Here is a 17,491-nt window from a genome sequence, read left to right as displayed (position 1 = left end):
ACTGAATTAAATTTGAGAATTGAAGTAAATTTTAAATTTGTTTAAAATAGTATGTTATACCTTAATGATAAAATACATTATTGGGTTTCATGTCCCTTTAACTGAGAAAGAATGCTACGAGATACATTATGAAAATGTGGATTGCTTATACATTATATGTTACCTATAGCTCTGGTGACCGTTTTTCCGCTTTAAAAAGGGACAGACATGAGAAATACATATATCAGGGATGCTTTCAGAGCTGTTTAAATATTTTTTTGGAATAAGAATATGACATATGTATTTATCATATGTGTCACTTATTCAAGCAGAAATATGGTCAGCCTACCTATAGCAATATATCGTTGGATAATTAAAGATAATCAATAATAATAGAAAGATATTAATCATCTAAAATATGCGCATTACACACAATGATTTCTTTTTTATATTACTACAATAAGATGTAAGGGAAATTGGAATACATGTGCTGTCAACATTCAACTAATAGTCGGTTTTAAACATATTATATGTGTATGTTGATGTCAAAAGAAAATAAATACATTAGAAATGCATAACCATAAATTAAGAATTGTGGTCAGCATCACTTAAAGTGACATGAAATACAAATAATTAAGTTCAGGATTCACAGAGAGGATACTATTTCCATCAACTTCATAATTTACATTGATTATCTCATTAGTTTCATAATCTTGGGATCATTTGTTAAAGGTGCATCAATTCACTAATGGTTTCTAAATGAACACATGGATGAGCCAATAACAACCAATATATATATATGCAACCAACAATCAACATCTAGAACCTAGGTTCTCTGCTACTCATGATCTTGCAAAGATAAACCTTTCAGCAAAGTATATCAAGAAAATGAAGCAAATTAAATAATAGATGCAAATATGAAAGTTTATAAAAATTGTATTATATATCTGAATCATGAAAGACCATTTTTTGGTTTCATGTCCCTTTAAGGATTAACCACATAAAATATATTTTTTAATAAATGACATGAATAAATAATGATGAAAAATAACATATTAATGACTTTATTTTTATTATGATGAATATTATATAGGAATGTCATAAAACATAAATAAATACGATAACTTTAAAACAAGTCATAATGATAAATCAGCCCCATTGGAGCCATCTGACAAGGTAACATAGTGCATCACAGTCCTTGGAGGGAATTGACAAGGACCAACACAGCCCCATTGGAGCCATCTGACAAGGTGAAAGAGTGCATCACAGTCCTTGGAGGGAGTTGACAAGGGCAAACAAAGGCCAACACAGCCCCATTGGAGACATCTGACAAGGTGACATAGTGCATCACACTCCTTGGAGGGTGTTGACAAGGCAAAACAAAGGCCAACACAGCCCCATTGGAGCCATCTGACAAGGTGGCATAGTGCATCACAGTCCTTGGAGGGAGTTGACAAGGGCAAACAAAGGCCAACACAGCCCCATTGGAGCCATCTAACAATTTGACATAGTGCATCACTGTCCTTGGAGGGAGTTGACAAGGCAAAACAAAGGCCAACACAGCCCCATTGGAGCCATCTGACAAGGTGACATAGTGCATCACAGTCCTTGGAGGGAGTTGAAAAGACAAAACAAAGGCCAAACAGCCCAATTGGAGCCATCTGACAAGGTGACATAGTGCATCACAGTCCTTGGAGGGAGTTAACAAGGGCAAACAAAGGTGAATGCAGCCCCATTGGAGCCATCTGACAAGGTGACATAGTGCATCACAGTCCTTGGAGGGAGTTGACAAGGCAAAATAAAGGCCAACACAGCCCCATTGGAGCCATCTGACAAGGTGACATAGTGCATCACAGTCCTTGGAGGGAGTGGACAAGGGCAAACAAAGGCCAATACAGCCCCATTGGAGCCATCTGACAAGGTGATATAGTGCATCACAGTCCTTGGAGGGAGTTGACAAGGGCAAACAAAGACCAACACAGCCCCATTGGAACCATCTGACAAGGTGACATAGTGCATCACAGTCCTTGGAGGGAGTTGACAAGGCAAAACAAAGGCCAACACAGCCCCAGTGGAGCCATCTGACAAGGTGACATAGTGCATCACAGTCCTTGGAGGGAGTTGACAAGGGCAAGCAAAGGCCAACACAGCCCCATTGGAGCCATCTGACAAGGTGACATAATGCATCACAGTCCTTGGAGGGAGTTGACAAGGCAAAACAAAGGCCAAGTGAGCCATCTGACAAGGTGAAATAGTGCATCACAGTCCTTGGAGGGAGTTGACAAGGGCAAGCAAAGGCCAAAATGGCCCCTTAATTAAAATCTGACAAGGTGAAATAGTGCAACAGACAAAGCAATAAACACAAAAAAAGGCCAAACGGCAACAGATTAACAAAACAAATAACATGTGGATGGAGGATTTATTCATTCTCCCTCTGGCCATCTCCGGATCCTTCACTTATGGGGCATCAGCATCACCTTCATCGTCCTGTGCATCTCCAGCTGCGGCTTCATGCATTGCCTCTAACCACATTATGCGTTCTAGAGTCAAGCGATGAAGCTGCAGCTGGATACGCATGGTCTCATGCATCCTTCCCAGCAACTGATTGTTACTCAGAATGGTCTGCTCAATATGCGCTAGAGCCTCTAGCGTTAACCATGCTGAGTCACAACCTAAACAAAAATAAATAATACAAATTAATAATAATTACAGAACATAATAAAAAGAGAGCAAAGCGAGCAAAGAGACATTGTAATAATTAAAATAAAAATCATTATTATAATTAAATATGTTATATAGAAGTTTTACACATGTGTATTCATAATGATGCTTACATCGGTGGCTGGGAAGGACAATCCAACACCCAGGTCAATGAAGGTGGGGATTTGGATTAGGGTAAAGGTGTTGATGGGGAGGGATCGGGTGAGGTGGGGGACTGGACCCTGCACAACTGGGGAGTCAGGGGTCTGGGGAGTTGGTGGCTGTACAGGTGGGGGAGATGCAAATTGGACCAAACGGGGAGAGCAGCGAGTGGGGGCAAGGAATCGTTTTTTTGGAGGGACAGGACAGCAGTAAGAATGGGAAGGGCCAGGAGCGGGTTCAGTTTGGGAAGGGCCGGAAGTGGATTCTGGCTGGGGGGGGCAGGAGGGGTTTCTGGGTGGGGGGGCGTGGGGGTGGGAGGGGCTTCTGGCTGGGGGGGGCAGGAGGCTGATGCCCAGAAGTGGAAGGTCCATCTGAAATATATAAAATAATTCAATAAATACATATATGATAGGAAAATAGATTATTATCTTGAAAGAAATCAAGATTCAACATTATTTAAAATCTGGATTCTTGTTCTCATAAAATATTTATACAAAGTCACAATAATGACTGTTTTAAGTTATTGATTTGAATCAAATATAATTAATAAGAAGATTTAATTGATCCTTTAAACTCTGACTGTTCACTATTATTTTTCATGTAACATTTCATAAATACATTACAAATCATATTTTTCAAAGTCAACATTATGTTCTAATCTTTATGATTTTATAATATATTTATCTTTTGGATAATATTTTGGTAAATAATATGGGAGTGTGTAATATGATCAAATCTAAATGGCCACTCCACCTAGCCTTTGAAACCAGGTAAACACTGATTTACATATATATTTCGATGATTGCCTTTGTAATCTTAAATGGACTAATTTGAAGCTTGATGGTTCAATCAATTACTATTCAGAATATATACACAGTAAATACTACCGTTCATATTAAATATTAAGAATATAATTTTATCTATCTGATATTACATTTTCAGAGTATATTTTGTGAATCTCTCTTAATCATTAGGATTAAATGTATGTCATCCCAATATTAATAGACACATTCCGAAATGCATGCTTTAGTTTTAATGAATATTTATGTTTGATTGAAATGGACAGTCTACACATATTTTTTTTTAAATCCATTTACATATCATACATCATGAAATTAAAGGGACATGAAAACCAAAAATTTTCTTTCATGATTCTGAAAGAGCATGCAATTTTAAACAACTTTACAATTTACTTCTATTATTTAATTTGCTTCCTTCCCTTGTTATCCTTTGCTGAAAGGTTTATCTAGGTAAGCTCAGGAGCAGCAGAGAATCTAGGTTCGAGCTGCTGATTGGTGGCTGCATATTTATGCCTATTTTCATTGGCTCACCCATGTGTTCAGTCAGAAGCCAGTAGTGCATTGCTGCTACTTCAACAAATTATACTAAAATAATGAAGCCAATCTGATAATAGAAGTAAACTGGAAAGTTGTTTAAAATTGTATATTCTACCTAAATCATAAAAGAATCTTTTTAGGTTTCATGTCCCTTTAAAACAAGGAATGTCAACAAGATTATGTTTTATGTATACTTAGAAGTGGCTTAGAAGTTCAAAACAATGATGACATAATGATATGGTCTGCATCTAGGCACTCAGATGAATAGCAATGACTGTCTGTACAATCAGAAGATGATTATTGGGGTTTTGCATGGAATATGCATGTGACATCATGATGTCATTAATGACAAATCATGCATAAATTAGATAAAAAATAAAAACATATGTTCATGCTGCATGATATAGAAAGTGGGGCAGTAGTGTATTTGAAAAGAATGTAATAATATATTTGAAAGGTACAAAGCTGTAGACTTTATTTTTTGTCAATAGTATGATTTAGAAACAATACACGTTATATTAGGGTGACCATATTCCCGCTTTAAAAATGGACACATTAAAAATACATAAGTCAGGGTCCTTATACAAAACATTTCTTTAAACAGACTTGAAAACAGCCCTGACCTATGTATTTTTCATGTGTCCCTTTTTAAAGCGGTAATATGGTCAACCTATGTTATATACATGTTATAAATATTTGACGTACCATCAGACTCCAATCGCAAATGTTACATCAATCTCTGTAAAGCATAATATGTTGTGTACACGTTAAAAACAAATATTTTACTGTGTTATTGGTGTGCAAGGACACACATCAATGTTGCATTAAAGAGATACTGAACCAAAGTTAGGAATTACATCATTACATCATTTTGATGGAGCATGCAAATGAAATAAGATTTTTAATTATCAATGAGTAATAATTAAATTTTAGTGTCTGTATTTTGAAAATATTCACAAAAGTTGAGTACATGGAACATTTAAGAGTTCTCATGTGTGCATCACTTGATGATTGTTGTCTAAATTTATACTAAATATAAACATGTGCTAGCCATGTTCTGAAGCATAAAGGTGTAGACTAAGAAGCTTTGAGATCTTAATATTAAACTAATTATATATATTTATATATATATATATATATATATATATATATATATATATATATACAGGGAGTGCAGAATTATTAGGCAAGTTGTATTTTTGAGGATTAATTTTATTATTGAACAACAACCATGTTCTCAATGAACCCAAACAACTCATTAATATCAAAGCTGAATAGTTTTGGAAGTAGTTTTTAGTTTATTTTTAGTTATAGCTATTGTGTGTGCAGGTGACTATTACTGTGCATAATTATTAGGCAACTTAAAAAAAAACAAATATATACCCATTTCAATTATTTATTTTTACCAGTGAAACCAATATAACATCTCAACATTCACAAATATACATTTCTGACATTCAAAAACAAAACAAAAACAAATCAGTGACCAATATAGCCACCTTTCTTTGCAAGGACACTCAAAAGCCTGCCATCCATGGATTCTGTCAGTGTTTTGATCTGTTCACCATCAACATTGCGTGCAGCAGCAACCACAGCCTCCCAGACACTGTTCAGAGAGGTGTACTGTTTTCCCTCCTTGTAAATCTCACATTTGATGATGGACCACAGGTTCTCAATGGGGTTCAGATCAGGTGAACAAGGAGGCCATGTCATTAGATTTTCTTCTTTTATACCCTTTCTTGCCAGCCACGCTGTGGAGTACTTGGACGCGTGTGATGGAGCATTGTCCTGCATGAAAATCATGTTTTTCTTGAAGGATACAGACTTCTTCCTGTACCACTGCTTGAAGAAGGTGTCTTCCAGAAACTGGCAGTAGGACTGGGAGTTGAGCTTGACTCCATCCTCAACCCGAAAAGGCCCCACAAGCTCATCTTTGATGATACCAGCCCAAACCAGTACTCCACCTCCACCTTGCTGGCGTCTGAGTCGGACTGGAGCTCTCTGCCCTTTACCAATCCAGCCACGGGCCCATCCATCTGGCCCATCAAGACTCACTCTCATTTCATCAGTCCATAAAACCTTAGAAAAATCAGTCTTGAGATATTTCTTGGCCCAGTCTTGACGTTTCAGCTTGTGTGTCTTGTTCAGTGGTGGGCGTCTTTAAGTCTTTCTTACCTTGGCCATGTCTCTGAGTATTGCACACCTTGTGCTTTTGGGCACTCCAGTGATGTTGCAGCTCTGAAATATGGCCAAACTGGTGGCAAGTGGCATCTTGGCAGCTGCACGCTTGACTTTTCTCAGTTCATGGGCAGTTATTTTGCGCCTTGGTTTTTCCACACGCTTCTTGCGACCCTGTTGACTATTTTGAATGAAACGCTTGATTGTTCGATGATCACGCTTCCGAAGCTTTGCAATCTTAAGAGTGCTGCATCCCTCTGCAAGATATCTCACTATTTTTGACTTTTCTGAGCCTGTCAAGTCCTTCTTTTGACCCATTTTGCCAAAGGAAAGGAAGTTGCCTAATAATTATGCACACCTGATATAGGGTGTTGATGTCATTAGACCACACCCCTTCTCATTACAGAGATGCACATCACCTAATATGCTTAATTGGTAGTAAGCTTTCGAGCCTATACAGCTTGGAGTAAGACAACATGCATAAAGAGGATGATGTGGTCAAAATACTCATTTGCCTAATAATTCTGCACTCCCTGTATATATATATATATACTGGGAGTTATCTGAAGACATCTGTTGAGCCAATGAAAATAGTCAATTTTGTGCATCAACCAATCAGCAGGTTACTCCCAGTAATGCATTGCTACTCCTGAGACTACCTATATATGCTTTTCAACTAAGGATACCAATAGACTGAAGAAATTTAGATAATAGAATCAAATTGGAAATTTGTTTAAAATCACATGTTGTGTCTAAATCATAAAAGAAAAATGTTGTGTTTCATATCCCTTTAATGATAAGAAGAAAATATCAAAGCATATGAGATGTATATTTATATAATCTGCACATATGTAAAAATGTGTTAGTGTTGTCTAAATGTAGCCAAAAACTGTCAAGCACTACCCAGGGGCAAAATACAAAATGGCCATGACCCTAGGATTATATTAAAATGAAGATATCAATAATCAAAGGAATATCTTCAAATACTCATAAATTGAGATTTGTATTATAATGGAATCCCAACTCTGATTCGTGATTCTTATTTTAAAATAACAAGAAAATTGAATTAGAGTATCCATATTATTATAGATCAATGTGAATGGATTATGTAATGTTATGTCCAAGGTAAATTAGAATGAGACATACTATACTGTGACTAACACGGGCTCAAGGTTCCAGCACCAACATCCATATCTGTAAAAGATTCAATCAGGATTGGATATCATTAATACAAATCAGGCCATGGACACGAACAATCAGATATTATTTTTCAAATTGACAAAGTAAAATAATATTTGTATTCACGTGAGTTCATTGTTTTCAAAATTAATTTATAAATAAAGAGATCATGTATTCTTCTTTACAATCTTTTATGTTGTTGACTGTCACTGTAATTTTTTGTCTTCCTGCATTGTCATCAATTGTTAGACATTGTTCAATTTTTATTGTGATATTGCTAGTATAGCTTTTCTAATGTAGAAGATTGTAAATAAGGATACTGTATTCTTCACATATATACTAATTAACGTATACATTTGACCAACATGTCTAAAGTAATGCCACTGTTACAGCAAAAACATGTTCACGTCTCTGTGCAATTATATCTTTTGTGATCATTGCACAATTATTAAAAGCGTATTTGCGCATCCGTGATTCAGAATTGATTTGGATATAGTAGTGTGATGAATATAATTTCTAAAGCCTTTAAATATATTTGCAATTGGGTGTATTACGATATTCCAATCGGATATTTGTAAAGATTGAATGATACCAATTAATATTTATAACTTTTGTATGATTCGATATTCAATGTATGAAATGGCGGATGATAGGGATTTCACGGATACGCAATTCCATTTTAGCTCTGTGATGCATATTCTGTAGAGCGCAAGAAACATCATTCCTATTTCATGTGTGATGAATCTAAATTCAGATATCTAAACATCATATGTAGCGTGTGTTGTGAGATCTATATAGGTTGACTATATGACTATATACACATTTGTTACACACAGATTTAACATCCTGGGTGATAGACACCCAGAGGGCCCTCCTAATTTTCGGCTTCGTCGACTCTTCTTATTCCCAAACAGCTGCGGATAAAACTCCTCGACCGCGTTGACCAGTGCAGCACTTTCCGCCCGTGTGAACCTGGGAGACGTCATGCCTGCTGAGTTGTATATTAAATATTTGATATATATATATATATATATATATATATATGCTGTATATAAGTATACCAGCAGGCATTAGAGAACTGACAAAAATGGCAACGTGTAATGGACTTTTATATGGTGAAGTAAACATGATATGCACCATGGGACATGGTATCTGTACATCTGATTGGATAAAATATTGAAATTTTGTTATCATGTCTGTGAGGCCATACTGACTCAAGATATGTTTGTATGATGAACTCTGATTGGCTGTTCCTTAATGTTTCATGGATTCATATCTTTATAACTTCCATACACATACCTCCTGAAGGTGCTGTTACTACATTTGGCATGTAGACTTATTTGTCATTTATGCGATGGTTATGCGTATATGTGTGACATATATTTAATATATGTAATCCGTTAAATCTTAATATATTGTTTACATTTGAACTCGGTTTTATTTTTACTCATGATAGTAAATATAATACAGTCACATTAGTAAATGTTTTACACATTTCGATGTTTAATATTGATCAGGTTATTTAAAAAATATATATTTTATTCTAAAAAGTAAACATTGTATGTATTCATTGTTAATTAAAGAAATATTGTGACTCATTGTGAAGTATTGACATTGCTCTATTGAATGTATTTACAATCCCAACAATGCACATCGATTGTGTGCTAGTGCGTGAAATTAGAATAGAATTTTTAAAGATGCCACTGGAAAAAATATCCAAAGACCAATCCTGGTAAAATGTTTAAATTCTCAAGATAAAATAAACGTCTTGCGATTGTACAGAAGAGTTGAGAATCTCCATATAGGGGAAAACAAGATCTTGTTGTTATAAGATTACTCCAATGACACTGCTTCTAGGAAGAAAGAGATGGCTCCATTCTGCACCAAGCTAATTCAAGACGGCTATAAAGCAAAATTATTGTACCCTGCAAAAATCTTTATATATATATATATATATATATATATATATATATATATACCCTCTTTATCTTGAGGATAAAGAGGGTATAGTTAAGTTAGGCAATATAGAAGAAGCTAAAGTTTATTTCAAAGAACACAAATTGTCACTCACTTGATGGTTATATATATTGTAACTGAGATGAAATTGTTATTTCTGATAAGTGGGCTTACATTGGGGAGAAATAAAAAAGCAATACTGTTTTGCAATTTGGCTGAGAAGGTTTTATTGTGTATATGTTATGTATATATGGTGTGGTTGGTGTGTGTGTTTTTTTTTTCTTTCCTCTCCCTCCCCTAGATGAATACAATATGTTTGTTTGATGAAGGGATATATTAGGTGTCTCTCCTGGAACGTCGGTGGCATCACCTCCCCAATAACAAGAAAATAAATAATCAAACATCTAGGTAAATACAATCCTGATATAGCTTTAATACAAGAAACACATTTAAAAGTGGAGGAAGCAGTTAAACTTAAAAGCAAATGGATCAGGTAGGTGATAGCCACTCCTTGTTCCAGGAGAAAAAAAGGAGTAGCCTTTCTGATAAACAAAAAATTGTCATATAACATTATCAATACAGTTTTAGATCCCCAAGAGAGGTGGGTAGTTCTAGAAGTGAAGGGGACTAAGTTGATCATCTGTAATGTTTATGATACTAATAAAACAGAGCCCAGTTTCTGGAATAGTCTAGTCTGCTTGTTAACTAAATATATTGGCCAAAATATAATCTTTTAACGATACCGACAAAAACATTAGACAAATTTAGCCCCAAAAACTCTGTCTTTTCTAAGCAGAAGGCAAAAATATTTATACAAGTATGCAAGAATTTGAAACTCCATGATATATGGTGCCTACAATATCCAGATACGAAATCTTTCACTTGTGATTCTAAATCTCATGGCTCTCTATCCAGGATAGATCTTTTTTTTATTATCAAGTTCACTAATTAAACTAGAAGTTAAGGCAAAGATATATGATATAAATATCTCTGACCATGCGATTATTTCATTAGACATTTGTTTGCAACCAAGCCAGAGAAATGAAAGGAACAATTTCTTTTTCCCAAAATTTTTAGTAAACAATCTAGAATTTTGTAACTGGCTAAAACATATATGGAGAGAATTTAGCTATCTAAATAGAACGTACAGAGAAAGAACAGAAATTTTTTGGGAAACCGCCAAAGCCTGCTTAAGAGGGGAGATCAAAGCTTATATGATATAAAAAAAAGAAAGATGCAGGAGAGGGAAATCCAGTTATCTAATCAGATCAGAATACATTCCATAAATATATTTACGAGCCCTCTAAATTGTTATGGGACATTGTAATATAAAATGGCTAAAGAAGAAAGGGATATTTTTACTAAACAAAAGGTTTCATGGGAAGAACTAAAGATAAGTGCTATATACAAAGGTCAATATGGTAAATCGACCAAATTTTTATACAGATTGGATAAAGCCAGGAAAAAACTAATATAATAGAAGCAATTACAGACGGGACAGATAGAGTTATGGATCTTACCAAAATTAAAAATGTTTTTTTAGAATACTTTCAAAAGCTATATTCTACTAAAGATATTATTATGGATACCAAAAATGATTTTTGGCACAAAATCACGTCACTTAAAATAACACGAGAACTGCTTGATGTTTTAAACAGACCTATAACCAGAGATGAGGTTTTGGAAGCCATAAATAATGCTAAGTGCAATAAAGCCCCCTAACATAGTAAATGCTAACCTTATAAATACTGTGATTACTCTGGGTCGTAGCCTGTTATTGAAAAATTGGAAGAATAAGAAGGCACCCCCACATTGACATGCTTTATACACTCTATTTATTTTCAGTTAGTTTTTGAACAATTGAATATATCACCTTTACATAACAAAAAGATTAAAGAATTTTTCATGAAATGGTTAAGAGTTATTTTATCTTACCCACTGTCCACTCAATTTCTTTTCATTCGTAATTTCTGTAGAACAGAATATTTTGAATCTTTAAACTTACTAAATATCTTTCCATCTGAATGGTATTAGTCCTTGTTAGGGGTATGGGAGAGGAGGAGGGTTATGGTTTTTTTTTTGTTTGCTTTTTTTTTGTTTGTTTGTTTTGTTTCTGAGTGTATTTTTTATGTGTCTGTATCCCTATCCTCCACAGAGGAGAGATGGGAAAGAAAAGAGAGAAAAACCACAACAAGGATACTAGAATGGACTTTTTCTTGACTCGATATACATGACTTCTGTTAAACAACATGTTAAGTAAGAAGAAATGTAGCAGAAATGAATTATTATGTATTGATCATTATTCTGTATGGTTTATTGTCACAGGCTTTACTGTATAAGTATACTTTAAATTTCTTTATGTCTGGCTGTACCCGAAATTGTTTGAATAAAGATTAAAAAAAAAAAAGAATAGAATTTTTAAAGATGCTAATCTCGTGTTGCAAGATACGTTTACCACGCTATATTTCTAAAATGTTGAAATGCGTAATTAGTATTTATAATGGACGTATCTTGGCTTAAAAATGTTTTTAATTTTAATATCAACGTTTGTTTATTATTAGTAAATTATATTTGAGCTTGTATTGGTCTGAACTGCTTACATATATTTATTTTTGCAACAGCGTCTTTATTTTCAAAGGGACATTACACCCAAATATTTTCTTTCATGATCCAGATAGAGAATACAGTTTTAAACAACATTAAAATGTAACTCTTTCTATTTAGCTTAATTCTTTCGATATCCTTTACATAAGAAATAGCAATGCACATGGTTGAGCCAGTCACACAAGACATCTCTGTGCAGCCACCAATCAGCAGCTACTGAGCATATCTAGATATGGTTTTAAAGGCAAGTATATCAAAAGAATGAAGGTAATTAGATAATTGAAGTATATTTGAATGTTTAAAATTATTTTTTATATAGGAATCAGGAAATAAAGTTTTTGGATTAATGTCCCTTTAATGAGCTGATATGCAATATTTAAATTTATCTAAAGACATATGTCTAAACATTGTAAATATGCATTGTTGCCCACCCACAAACAAGTAGATATTTCACAGTAATGCTTTGCTGATCATAAGCCTATGCATCTTGTTTGTGCAAACTTAGGATAACATGAGAATAAACCATATGTGATTATTAAAGTCCATTTTTATTTTATATTCAAATCTGCTCTGTCTGAATCATGGAAGATTAGATTATTTTGTCATTTCCCTTTCAAAAAAAATGAAATAGCCATCACAAGCTCTAAATTAAAACTAAGTTTATCTTTTAAATATGCAGTCATGTGTGAATATGAGAAATATATTTAAATATATGATTTTATATACATATAAAAGGGACAGTACACCCAAAAGATATTTACTTTACTACACTACTAATTATTGCATATTCGATCCTGTTATATGAATATACGTTTGACCTGTGTGAGAACCTTGTTTGTAAAATGTCCACTTATCTCCATCCTTTCATGGAGCTTTTAAATTATTCAGTGCAGTCTCTTAAAGGGACAGTATATTATAATATTTTGAGAAATGAATGTGTTTACAATTCATTATTATTTTATTATCAGCAGAGTATATAATGTATTAAATTAAATGGTTCATGTTGGTCTATGAATTATTATTAGGAATTGAAAACCACAAATATGTGTATTAGCTTGGATAGATAGTCTGATCTCCTAACTTTATCCCATTTTTAGACATATACATTCTTCTTATATCGGCCAAACAATCAACATAAAACATTTGTAATTTGTATTAACTTATGTATTGTATGCCCCACTGTGACTGAAATATCTTACAATGGCTGTATTTATACAGCTTTGTCTTAAAGGGACATTAAATCCAATTTTTTTTCTTTCCTGATTTAGATAGAGAATACAATGTTAAACAACTTTCTAATTTACTTCTATTATCTCATTTGCTTTTATCTCTTGATATTCTTTCCTAAAAAGCATATCTAGATAGGCTCAGGTGCTGCTGATTGGTGGCTGCACATAGATGCCTTATGTAATTGGCTGACCCATGTGCATTGCTATTTATTTAACAAAGGATATCTAAAGAATGAAGCAAATTAGATAATAGAAGTAAATTTGAATGTTGTTTAAATTTGTATTCTCTGTCTGAATCATTAAATTAAAATTTGGGTTTAATGTCCCTTTAAGGACAAAACCAATAGGAGTAAGTGGAGATAACATTGGAGAAATAAACTAAATTAAAATCAAGGGTAACAGAAATACTTATAGAAATTTGATACATGCCAACAGGTAAAAAATATAATTGTGACAAATTATATTTTGATATATCTATAGTTAACTGACCCTTCAAATGACTCCACTAGAGTAAAAAGTAATCAATATGGCATACAATAACTAGCTTGGTATAAATGTGAAATTAACTTACGTTTTATTTTAAGATAATTTAAACTAGATTACCTTTCAAATAATGAAAGCATAATAAATAACCTATATTTATTTTAAGAATGTTTTTGTTACCAAAGAAAGATTAGAGATATTAGAATGTAAATATAACATTAAACTACACTGTCGCTTTAATGTAACAAGTTAAACACTTTCATTTCTTAAAAGTGAAATGAGCAAAGTTGTTATGTATAATTTATACTGCATATCCTCGTCATAAACATTTTATGATTTTGACATCTCTAAGTCACACAACCAAATCATAGATGGCTGTATCTAACTCCACCTTAACTTTTGTAAGATACTTGACTTTAACATTATCTGCTTAAGCTGTGTTGATATTTTTTAATTCAATAAATTATTCAAAATTAGTATATTTGATATCAGGCATGTGCTTGTAAAATAGATACTTTAACAGTCATGGGACTAATATTTTGTTTGCATTCAGAATATTAGATGGATGTATTTCTTAGCTTACTGGGATAGAGATATGTATCAAATATGTATTTCAATAAATAAAATATAAAAATATAGTATGTAAAGAAATTTAAAAAAAAATCAATATTAGTTTTGGAATTAATCAAAAATGTAAATCTGAAAAAGAAAGAAAATAAATATTAAAAACATTAGTCAATTAGGTTATTTAATGAACACATGACTAACAAAATATTCATTAAATATAATAATTGTAAATTAATCTTCTGTCTATGCTCTAACATGTATTGTTTGTCTTGATATTAAAGACACGGTCAGACTGGAGATCTATATCTATCCATCTATACAGTACATTAAATTGTCTAATCAATAGTTCAATTACACATATTAGCATTTTAAATTGGACAAAATAATGCATATCAATTTTTGTAGAAAAATAAAATTATTCTATTGTATGAGGGACATAATTGAATGTAATATTTCCTATCCCTTCAAATAATAATATACCTAAATGTCAACTATAAAATGTATCCCTTTATCTGTCTGATTGCTCACAATCTGAGTCCTCTCTAGCAAAAAGTAGGGGTAATGTATATAAAATAAACTTATTCTAAATTAGGACATGTATATATTATGAATTCTTTGAACATTATTCCTCCTATGATTCTTAAATAGCATGCATTGTGCAAACTAACCTGGATGTATGGTTTTTTGAAAGGCAATTCTATTCAAAATATCAATTTATCTTCATTATGTTTCCTATTCATCATTTTCAAAATAGAGGATTGTGAAATACCATCTAAAAAAAAAAATAACATTATGAACCATAAGTGTCTCCCATAGGATGCATCCTGTATCCCCAGTCTTGTTCCAGATAATTGTGGCCACTTACCATGTGAACGTGTATTTGTATATTTTTCAAAGTCAGCACAGTTGAGAGACAATGCCACAGACAGGATCACATAGGTATTCTTCACTTTCAGTCTGGGATTCTTCACTTTCAGTCTGGGATTCTTCACTTTTAGTCTGTAGATGAAGTCATCTCCCTAATGGAAAATAAAGTGTAAATAAAATCATTATTAAAAATGTGTGACTTGGTTCTGCATCCCCCCTAACCATTTCCGAAACTATTTAGATCAATAGCTTACTAAGCATATGTAGAATCTTTTGTGTTATGTTCTATCAATCAAGTGTGAAGCTAAGTCATATATATTGAGCCCCTCATCCCGGAATGGCCCCTCTAGAACTGGGTTGTCCTCCTCATCTTGGAGGAGGTCTCGGGGCTTTAACAATCTTTGCCACCTTCCTAGGGCTGTATTGAAGGGCTCCTCCAGACCTGTCCAGGCATCTTAAGCGCATTTTGAGGAGCCCAAACATCCGCTCCACTACAGCCCTAGTCTGCTTGTGTGCCCGATTGTAGCGCTACTGGGCCTCATCTGTGGGGTTACACAACGGCGTAATGAGCCAAGGCCGGATCATGTAACCCGAATCACCTATAAATAATGAACATAGCAAAATGTCAAATATTACAAATATCGTTAAAATTATTATATTAAAATACATTTCAATAAGATACAATGCATTTGTGTGGACAAAAATCGAATAAACTCAGGGCCGTCTTTAATATGGACTGGACCCTGGGCAAACATTTTCTTGCCCCCCCCCCCCCCCATGCAATTTCACTCTCCACCCCAACATCCCAAAAAACAACTAAATCAATTTTTTTAAAAACATTATTAGCCCAGCAGTGGATCATACACTGCTGGGCTAATCATTTAAAAAAAAAAAATGAAATAAATTGCAATATGTGAAACTGGACCTAAGCAGTACTAATACGTAAATAAATATATAAATTTCTCCACTGTGGATTAATTTAATATGCTTTTGAATGTGGTTCTGGTGTGAGGTTAGCTAGTTAAAGAGTTATAGGGCAGCCAACAGGAGCAATGCAAGGTAAAGACTGAGGAGGAAGCATGGAGGTGCAGACAAATATAAGTTTGCTGTCTGGAACAGCAGAACTACTATGGGAAGGTGTAAAATCTGAGAGAAAATACCTATAAAAATAAACCTTACCTTAATGTGTGAAGTATCAGCATGACACTATACATCAGCCACAGCAGCACATGTCACTTCTTTGCTAGGAAAACGTTCCCTCTCACCCTACACTACATGCTGCTGCATGGGGGAGGGGCGTGTGTTCACTCACTTATTCTTCCCACTGACACCTTTCTACAAAGCATTGTTCCCCTAACAAACTTCAGTTAGTTGATCTTAGGGCCACAGCAGAAAGAGCAGGGCTAAGGGGACCAGCAGACTGGATGCTGTCTTTCCAAGGCTGCATGGATACAGTGTGAGACTGTAGTTACACAGCCTCTAGACTGAAGAGAGCAGTGTGTGCAGCTGCACAGATGCTAAAATCCTCACGTGCCTGCCGCTCTAGCTTTCAGCTGCATGCGCCTACAGTCAGCCCTACCCAGAAACAATCCCCACCATCAGAGCAATTACCTGGTAACAGTGGTAACCCCAGCAGGACCTTTTCTAAAGCAGTGGGATTGGCTGGGTGCCGAGTTAGGGCTTAGCATTCAGTGCTGCACAGTGCACATCTAAAACAGCACATGGCACTAGCTTGGCATGTCACATGACACTGGCACGGTCTGGCACAGTTTCTCACAAATAAATATAAGCAGAGAACTTTTGACTGTGACAATATTAGGACTGACTGTGTGTGCGTCCCATGTCACATGACATCAGCAGTCTGGCATGAACCAAAAAAAAATATTATTTTTTTAGGACTCTTGGACCCCTCAACAAGACTGGGCCCTGGGCAGCTGCCCCTTTTGCCCTGTGTTAAAGACGGCCCTGCATAAACTAGACATTTGCTGAAAGACAAATAAATGGTTAAACCGCATCCTATCTGCACATTTAAAGGGACACTGAACCCAAATTTTTTCTTTCATGATTCAGACAGAGCATGACATTTTAAGAATTTTTTTAATTTACTCCTATAATCAATTTTTCTTCATTCTCTTTCTATCTTTTTTTTAAAAGCAGGAATATAAATCTTAGCAGCCAGCCCATTTTAGGTTCAGCACAATGAATAGCACTTGCTTATTGGAGGATTACATTTACCCACCAATAAGCAAG

This window comes from Bombina bombina, chromosome 9 (genome assembly GCF_027579735.1).
Source record: "Bombina bombina isolate aBomBom1 chromosome 9, aBomBom1.pri, whole genome shotgun sequence".
NCBI lineage: Eukaryota > Metazoa > Chordata > Amphibia > Anura > Bombinatoridae > Bombina > Bombina bombina.
Note: the sequence above shows the minus strand (reverse complement) of the source record.